This window comes from Miscanthus floridulus, chromosome 3 (assembly GCF_019320115.1).
Source record: "Miscanthus floridulus cultivar M001 chromosome 3, ASM1932011v1, whole genome shotgun sequence".
NCBI lineage: Eukaryota > Viridiplantae > Streptophyta > Magnoliopsida > Poales > Poaceae > Miscanthus > Miscanthus floridulus.
Genome location: NC_089582.1, coordinates 56,025,685 through 56,035,375, shown reverse-complemented (window position 1 = coordinate 56,035,375; position 9,691 = coordinate 56,025,685).

Below are 9,691 nucleotides of genomic sequence, written 5' to 3'. Positions count from 1 at the left end.
GTTGGGCTTGCATAATTGCACTTGCATTTCATAAACATGAGCATCCTTCATCCACACATGAGCTTTGATTGTTTGGAACATGCTTTTGAAACATTGCAACATATGTTTATATTCCATGTGTGTTTGTTTTATGAAATGGATAGTGCACAACACTCAAGTGCAACATGTTCAACTCACTCTTGAAACATGTCACTTACTTTAGTGAAACATGGTTAGTTAGTACTATGCAACAAACTCATGAAACATATGAAACATGGCTTTGAAACAAAAGTAGCAATTCACTTGTTTTTCCTTGTTTCAATGCATGTGATGCTTGCTTTTTGGTATGATCAATGTGTGGTGTGGTTAATTATCACCTAAAACACCTTAACTACACTTAGGGTACATAGTGGAGCACTGTTCATGTTAACTAAATTGACTAATTATGCCCCTAAGTGAGGTTTGACCAAATTGGAAACCCTAGAACCAATTTGTTTGACCTTTTAAAAAGTGTTACTTAGAAGCTTTACATGTCTGAGAAACCTAAAGCAAAGTTGTATAAAATTATATGTGGAACAAACTTTGTTTAGAGGTCGAGTCATGAAAATGTGCGGAAGAGTCCCAAACATGGCCCACAAGTCAGATTTGGGTGCTGATTCAGCACTTACAAAATTTTCTAAGTCTTGCATTGAGTTTCTGTTTTCATGTATCCCAGTTTAGAACTCTGTAGTTTGCAAACTGAACCAAATCATCCCAAGGTCATGTAAGCAAACTTGTAGATCACTTCTAGCTATGCAACTTTTGTTACTACACCTTTCGCTGGATCGGGCGAGTTTGTGAATTAGGGAGCTCCAAAAATCGGGTTTCAGTCGGCCTTTTGGAGTTCTAATGGCGTTCGACTTTAGGCCGTCATGGTCGACTGGCGTTAGGCCAAACTCGCCAAGTGGTGGCCATACATCGGTGCTACCCCTGCTCATCAGGCCATTGCTGCCATGATGATGCCACACACCCACTGGCTCGCTTACTTGCTTCATGTGCGTCTCCTCGCCTCGCCAGTCGCTCAGAAGCACAGCGCCGCACCTCCACCATTGCTGCCGATCGTGTCGCCATCTTGTAGCTCCTGTACTGGTCAGCCGCTAAGCAGTTGCTCACGCGTGTAGAAGCGCCTTGCACTACTCTACTCGCTTGAGTCCTTCGTAGTCTTGTTCGTGGCCAGGTGAGGGCCCAGTGGCCAATCCTGTTACCACCGCCATGCCTGTCACCTCTCCAGAGCGTGAGCTCTCCGTGGACTTTGCTGACAAGCGCTCTTCCATGCTCCCTTTCCTCCACATTGTCTTCCCCGTGCCTTGTAGTTGCTCTAACCCTACCTCTCCTAACCATGACTGCTCGAACATCACTAGCGTGTGAGTCTCACCGGAGTGAGCTCCGCCGCCGCGCGGACCTCTCCGTGGCCAGGTGTTCTTGAGCATCTCCTAACCCTAGAGTAGCATAGATAGTTTCGCATGAGCACTGTGATGTTGTAGAGCCTCTCATCTGGTCCGGCAGTGGTTGGAGATGGCCGACGCATCGCCGTGCCACTCCGCCGTGCCTCCATGGCCAGCGACGAGCCACCTTCCATGTGCCTTTATGCTAACCACCGGTATGAATCGATGCGGGAGAGTGTGGTGAACACCTTGGTGGGGTCGGTTTCACCGGAGGAGTCGCCGCCGGCGAGATAGCGCCGATTCCACGCCGTGTTCTGTTTTGGTGCCGATGACATGCAGGCCCGGCTGACCAGTGGACCCCGGCTGTCACTGACTGTGGAATAGAAAGATAGTTCATTTTGTTCAGTTTTGAATGCAACTTTGTAAAATTTATATCTCCAGTTTGGTGAATCCAAATTAGGTGGTTCCAATTTTGTTAGGATCTTTATGAAGTGTAGTATTTAGGAAAAATATAACATGAACACTTGTAGTAAAGTTTCTGGAAGAATTAAATTGCAACTTAAAATGTGTTTTTAAATGAATGCAAACTTGTTTAATTCATATCTAAAGTTTCAGTGCTCCAAAAATTATGAAATTTGTATGGTGAGCTGTTCTTAATGATTAGAAGCTCTGGTAAAAATTTGAGAGTTAGTGCTTGAATAGTTTTTGAGTTATTAATTTCCCTTTTATGATTAGATGATCCTTGTGTGAATTTTAATAATTAATCTATGAATCCAATGCTCATGAAATTTATTGGAAGTTGTCCTGGTACCTTAAGGATGCTAAGAAAAATATAAAATCTATTGCTTGACACTTTTCACTAGGGTTTCCTATTTATGCTATTTTAAGCCCTGCTGGCTTGTCATTTTTGTGTAGGATGTTATACTTGTTAAAATGATGTGAAATTTATATAGTAGCCTATTGGAGATGTGTCTGAGCTACTGTAATTTTTGTGGAATTTTCTTTACAATTTGGATATGTGTTTATTATTTAACCTAATTATCTAAATAAATTAATAAAGGCATGGAAATAATTTATTTAGGAATGGCCACTATGTTTTCTAGTATTCATTTGATGTATGTTAACTATTGGTAACATTGGTAGTACTCATAGTACTATTCTTATTTGTAATGAAATATTATTTTCACTATAATTCATTTATGGTGACTTTCTGGACAGATTTTAGAGTTAAGCAAATTAACTGGTGAACTTGATGTTTGCTGTAAATTTGGTCAATAACAAAGTTGTAGGGAACTTATTTATCTAGCTTGTGTCGAAATTTCAAGGCATTTGGCCTAGTAGTGTGAGAGTTATATCAGTTGGAAGTCAGCACTCCCAACTGCCTACTCTCTGGAATCCACAGACAGTTTTATAAGATCAGTCTGTTTGACCTAGTTTGAGTTTGAATTAGACTTTGTTGATTAAACGAAAGTTGTAGATAATTGTATAAGCTTTCCAGATTATCTTGTTCCATGTCTTTTGGATTAGTACAACTCTAGTTATGGATCAAACTTGTAGCTGCTGTTTGCAGCCTGAAAACTGTGATTGCAGTGAATAACTTGTTTGCTTGATATGAGTCGATGTGATGAGTTAGATGCTAGGCTAATTAAAATAACTTGTTAGTTGTAGGTGCTAGACCTCTTACTGAAGATGAACAACTTTATCTTAGGTTGTTAGAGCTTGGTGAGTGTGCCGTTCTTGTTTTCTAAAAGAGATATGCACCTACTCGGTAAAATAGATGTTAATCTTGTATCATCGTGCCTTTCATGCGTCCATCTATACATGGCTATACATTTCATCATCACCTTCCATCTCTTGTGCATACATGATTCTTATACTATGCATATGCATACAATAGGTGTTCCGGAGGGAGTCACGCTGCTGGAATTCGAGCAAGTACTTTCGGAGGAGCAGCAGTAAGCTCAGGAGCAGGAGGCGTAGGCCCTAGAAGAGGGAGCCAGCGAAGAAGTTCTTGAGTGTCCCGATCACCAACCTTCATCTTTTCTAAAACGCAAGGCCCGGAGCATTTTAAGTCTTCTATGTTTTGAAAATGGTTACTTTACAACAACAACAACAACAAAGCCTTTAAGTCCCAAACAAGTTGGGGTAGGCTAGAGTTGAAACCCAGCAGAAGCAATCAAGGTTCAGGCACGTGAATAGCTGTCTTCCAAGCACTCCTATCTAAGGCTAAGTCTTTGGGTATATTCCATCCTTTCAAGTCTCCTTTTATTGCCTGTACCCAAGTCAACTTCGGTCTTCCTCTGCCTCTCTTCACGTTACTATCCTGGCTTAGGATTCCACTACGCATCGGTGCCTCTGGAGGTCTCCGTTGGACATGTCCAAACCATCTCAACCGGTGTTGAACAAGCTTTTCTTCAATTGGTAATACCCCTAATCTATCACGTATATCATCGTTCCGAACTCGATCCCTTCTTGTATGACCACAAATCCAACGCAACATACGCATTTCCGCGACACTTATCTGTTGAACATGTCATCTTTTCGTAGGCCAACATTCTGCACCATACAACATAGCAGGTCTAATCGTCGTCCTATAAAACTTGCCTTTTAGCTTCTGTGGTACCCTTTTGTCACATAGGACACCAGATGCTTGTCGCCACTTCATCCACCCTGCTTTGATTCTATGGCTAACATCTTCATCAATATCCTTGTCTCTCTGTAGCATTGATCCTAAATATCAAAAGGTATCCTTCCTAGGCACTACTTGACCTTCCAAGCTAATATCTTCCTCCTCCCGAGTAGTAGTGCCGAAGTCACATCTCATATACTCAGTTTTAGTTCTACTGAGTCTAAAACATTTGGACTCCAAAGTCTCCCGCCATAACTCCAGTTTCTGATTCACTCCTGTCCGGCTTTCATCAACTAGCACTACAACATCCGCGAAAAGCATACACCAAGGGATGTCCCCTTGTATGTCCCTTGTGACCTCATCCATCACTAAGGCAAACAAATAAGGGCTTAAAGCTGACCCTTGATGTAGTCCTATCCTAATCGGGAAGTCATCCGTGTATCCATCACTTGTTTGAACTCTAGTCACAACATTGTTGTACATGTCCTTAATGAGTCCAACGTACTCCGTTGGGACTTTATGTTTGTCCAAAGCCCACCACATAACATTCTTTGGTATTTTATCATAAGCCTTCTCCAAGTCAATAAAAACCATATGTAGGTCCTTCTTCTTCTCCCTATACCACTCCATAACTTGTCTTATTAAGAAAATGGCTTCCATGGTTGACCTTCCAGGCATGAAACCAAATTGGTTCAGAGACCCATGTTATTGCTCTCAAGCGATGCTCGATAACTCTCTCCCATAGCTTTATAGTATGGCTCATCAACTTAATTCCCCAGTAATTAGTACAACTTTGAATATCCCCTTTATTCTTGTACATCGGTACCAATATACTTCTCCTCCACTCATCAGGCATCTTGCTCGATCGAAAAATATAGTTGAATAGCTTGGTTAGCCATACTATAGCTATGTCCCCGAGGCATCTCCACACCTCGATTGGGATACCATTCGGTCCCATTACCTTACCTCCTTTCATCCTTTTCAACGCCTCTCTGACCTCAGATTCTTGGATTCTCCACACAAAGCGCCTATTGGTGTCATCAAAAGAGTCATCCAACTGAAAGGTTGTGTCCATATTCTCACCATTGAATAGTTTGTCAAAATACTCTTGCCATCGATGCCGGATCTCATCCTCCTTCACCAAGAGATGCTCCTTTTCATCCTTAATGCACTTAACTTGGTTGAAGTCCCTTGTCTTTCTCTCATGAATCCTAGCCATCCTATAAATGTCCTTCTTTCCTTCCTTCATACTCAAACGTTGGTAAAGGTCCTCGTACACTCTACCCTTTGCCACACTTACAGCTCGCTTTGCAGTCTTCTTTGCCACCTTGTACTTCTCTATGTTGTCCACACTCCTGTCATGGTACAAGTGTTTATAGCACTCTTTCTTCTCCTTAATAGCCCTTTGGACTTCCTCGTTCCACCACCAAGTATCTTTAGCCTCGCCTCCACTTCCTTTGGTTACTCCATACACCTCTAAAGCTACCTTCCGAATGTTGGTTGCCATCTTCTCCCACATGTTGTTTATGTCATCTTCTTCCTTCCAAGAGCCCTCTTTGATAACCCTTTTCTTGAATACCTCTGAAAATGGTTACTTTGAGTATCTTTATTTGTGATGCATTAAGTGATAGGAATTGGATGCAAACACTTGCTGCATATATATCTATTCCTTGGCCAGTATATGTACCCTGAATCCTATTTAGGTCCAGGAGCGAATCAAAGCTTAGCCTTGCTTAGACCGGTAAAAGTCAGGTGATTTCCTGTCACCTACAAGTTAGGATGATGTCTAGTCACGGTTGGCTATATTTGCTATCGTGGAAGATAACCATGTGTTAATAATGAATTGTGACCGAGCGGGATGTCGATAGAGAAGCCACAAGGCAAGGAGGTCTTGGGTGTGGATCTATCCCTATCTATGTCGGTTAAGGACTGATTCGTTGTACGTCCTCATGTCATGTTGAACGCATGCCTATCACTTAGTTGGCCGGATAACTCGTTTCGACCACGAAGCCAAGTACCTCAGCTCAGGCCGGAAGTCTGGGAAGTGAAAGTATGCACCCTGGCAATAGTAATGATGTGCGGGGAGCTATTGGCATAAGTCCTAGGTGAGATTGACCACCTAGCAAAGTGGACTCCCTGAGGGTGCGGCGTTGCTCGAAACCGTGATTCCTGAGTTATACCAAAGGTGACCTAAGGCTGCCTTCACACGGTATGCCTGGGTTTGTGTTAGGAATACCCCTCTAGCTGGATAGGAATCGATTCGAATCGCCGTCTCTCTCGGATAGTGAGAACTTGACTGAGCAGCGGCAACGTAGATGCACTTAATGGAACTTGATGGTTAAATTGATGATGATGATGATGATACAACATTATACTGGATATGGTTACTAATGTTTGGAGTTAATCAATTGCTTGCGCTAGTACAGGTGCTAATCTAGTTGATAGGTTAATATTGATAACTTGCTGCTTACTCATAATTTAAATTATGCTTTTATATCATGAAAGCGCTTATGCAAAATGGTTGTCAAGCAAGATCCACCGATAAAGCCTTGCATACTCCTTAGTGTCATTTATTTTTGGTTTACGATGGGTAAGTCTAGCTGAGTACATTCTCGTACTCAGGGTTTATTCCCTCTTGTTGCAGATGACGTGCTCTATAACGGTTACTGCAAGTATTGTCTCCACCCTACGGGGGATGAAGACTAGATCATGGGCATGATCATCTATATTATCTTATCATGATGCTTTTGCTGGAGATGACTATGGAACTGGCTTATATTTGAACTAAGTGTGTGTGATGGTCTCAAACTACTTTGCTTCCGCTATTTGTGAACTCATTTTGTAATAATTTATGTGAACTCTGATGTATGAGGTACTTGTGAACTACTCATTTTGGGCATGATCAGAGCCACTCATTTTGGGCATGATCAGAGTGACTCATGACTAGTACCACCATTGATACGTGTTTGGTTCACCAAACCAAGGCATAAAGCAACCATTGTGCGGTTGGAAAGAGTGAGATGTGTCTGACATGGTTAGATTTACAATGCTCGGACTATCACGTATTCAACGAGATAATGGTAAATGTTCCTTTGTGAATGAAAATGTTTGCACAAATGCGTACGACATGAATACTATTTGACGCGTTCAAATATATGGTGGTAGGACTTTCTAGTTGCTGAGACTTGCTCCTCTCAAAGAAACCTTGCGTGGTTGCTGAGAGTGAAGTGAATGTAGGATGAAAGCTGGACAGGAGTGAATTGACCACCATGACATGGTTGAGACTTGAAACCCTGGTGCGGTGGTGATAGGTCTTTTCACCCCTTGTGGATTGTTGCACTCCCTTGGGAACCTCAACCAGTCGTATCGTAGAAGGCGTGTTTGACCAGACATGTAGGAATATTGATGTTCCCAAGCGTACACTGATGAAAACAGAGCATGTCTCCTCCATTTATGTCGATGAGACGACGTCAGTCTCGATGCAGGTTTTTACTGTACAATTTAGCTCCTCCACTGATTCCCCAACACTGTGTGCACTCCTTGTGTTTGTGTCAACACCAGAAACATAGAAAAGGAAAGGCACCCCCGATGCTAGTGGACTTTGAGGTAGCGCATGGCTACTAGCAGCAGCAAGCCATCGAGCTATAGATGGCTAGGTAGTCCTAGTTTGTGGCCTTGGAGAGGGCCCACAAGAACAACAAAGTGTGCATGTCATTCAAGTACGGGTGTGACAAGTTCTGCGCAAGCAACCACCTCAACGTCGGTGACACCTGCTTCTTCAGCGTGATCCGCGAGGCCACCTACAGTGATGATGAGGATGAGGAATGGGAGGAGGAGTAGGAGTATGATGAAGCTAAGCTCAAGGTGGAGGTGCACAAGACAAACAACGGATGGTTATGGTGAACTCGGTGCAAGAGTTGACATGATTTGTATTTTGTTGTTTCTTTAGAACTATTATCCGGCCTATCAAGATTTCCTAGTATCGGACTGTCTTCGCCCTGTTTGGATGGACTATGACTAGTTAGCCATGGCTAAAAAAGCGAACTAATTGTTAGGTTCTATAGAATATAACTAGTTGTTAGCCCCTGACAGTTGGGTTCTATGGACTAGTTGGATAGCCCCTAATAGTTGCCAGCACTATATTTCATTATTCATCACCTCACAATGATCCAGAGTGTCTATATTTCATAGGGTCAGACTGTCTTAGGGTCACAGTAATCTCAATAGCTATACACCCACGTCCTCCAATCAAAAAGGGCAAACTTTGATAGATGCGATGCCCATGGCGATGCGACGGACGCAGCCCAATATCAATTCAGCCGCATTGATGCAGCAGTTATTGGTTATCCTCCATCCAGTGTTTGGAACTATCACAACACATTCCTATACTTAAGTGAAAAAGTTAGTAGTGCACAACTTCTTTTGCCTCCCACTTTGTTGTGACATCCATCCACACGACTGTCGCCGCTTCCCATGGCCTCCGACGAGCCCACCGATAGCAACATCTAGCACATGGTGCCAGTAGAGCACAACATTGGTGTTGTCCCTGGTGCCATGGCTATTGATGCTAATGGCGCAACGGTTGCCGATGCTGGTGGTGCCACGGTTGTTGATGCTAACGGTGCCATGGTTGTCGATGAGGATGCCATGACCATTGCTCCCATCGATTACAAGTGACCTGTGTCATTTGTCTCTAGGGCCTAGTGTTGTGGTCTAGCCATTCTGCTCCGCTGGGCGTGCATTGAGCATCGCCCTATCTAACGACGCCGATGCTGACCGCTGTGAACAACTTAGCGGTTCATCGGATAATGGAACACATGGGCTATAGTGCTGGCCACGGCCTCAGACTACACCACCAAGGGGACGCCAACCTCATCTAGGTGTGACTATGCCATAGGTACTCGGGTCACGGCACTGACCACACCAATGCCTCCTACATCATCCCTACAGCCGATAATCCCTTGAACAATTCAACCTCGTCTGATGACGAGGGCACAACCAATTTGAGTCCTCATGATGATGAGGTCATGCAACCACCAAGCCTACAGGAGAGCCACACCGAGGTCATCTTGGATATGGTTATTAGTGAGTTCATGATGTTGTTGACTGAGTATCCCTCCTATTACAAGGAGATGTCCCTATCGAACACAGTGTGCAAGATGTTGGTCCCTATCATGCAGGAGACATTCAAGCAGTTGACATGGTATGATCCGCTGGAGCAGCCAAACAGGAAGATGGAGGTGGTGAGCAAGCTCAAGTACATACTCTTAGATGACGGGTCTACCACCTCATTGTACGTCGGCCTGCTCATTGAACTGGTGGTCGACCCCATTATGAAATGGTTGAAGGAGACATGGACTCCCACTAGGTTCCCATAGCAGGAACAATTGGTACAGTTCTTGCACAACCTACCACCAGAGTTCCCTCATGCTAGGGAATTCCTACATGATGTAGTGTTGCTCGGACTATCTGACGCTGCCAACAGGTACAACACTTCCTAGGAGATTGTTCCAGTTAACATATTTCTACATCCGTGGATGTCAACCATCGATCAGGACTTGCTATAGTTGATGCTCACCAAGGTGCTGACCGTGGTCTAGAAGTTCCTATTGAAGTGCATTGGTGAAAACATGCACAAAAATTACGACATTGTGCTGCC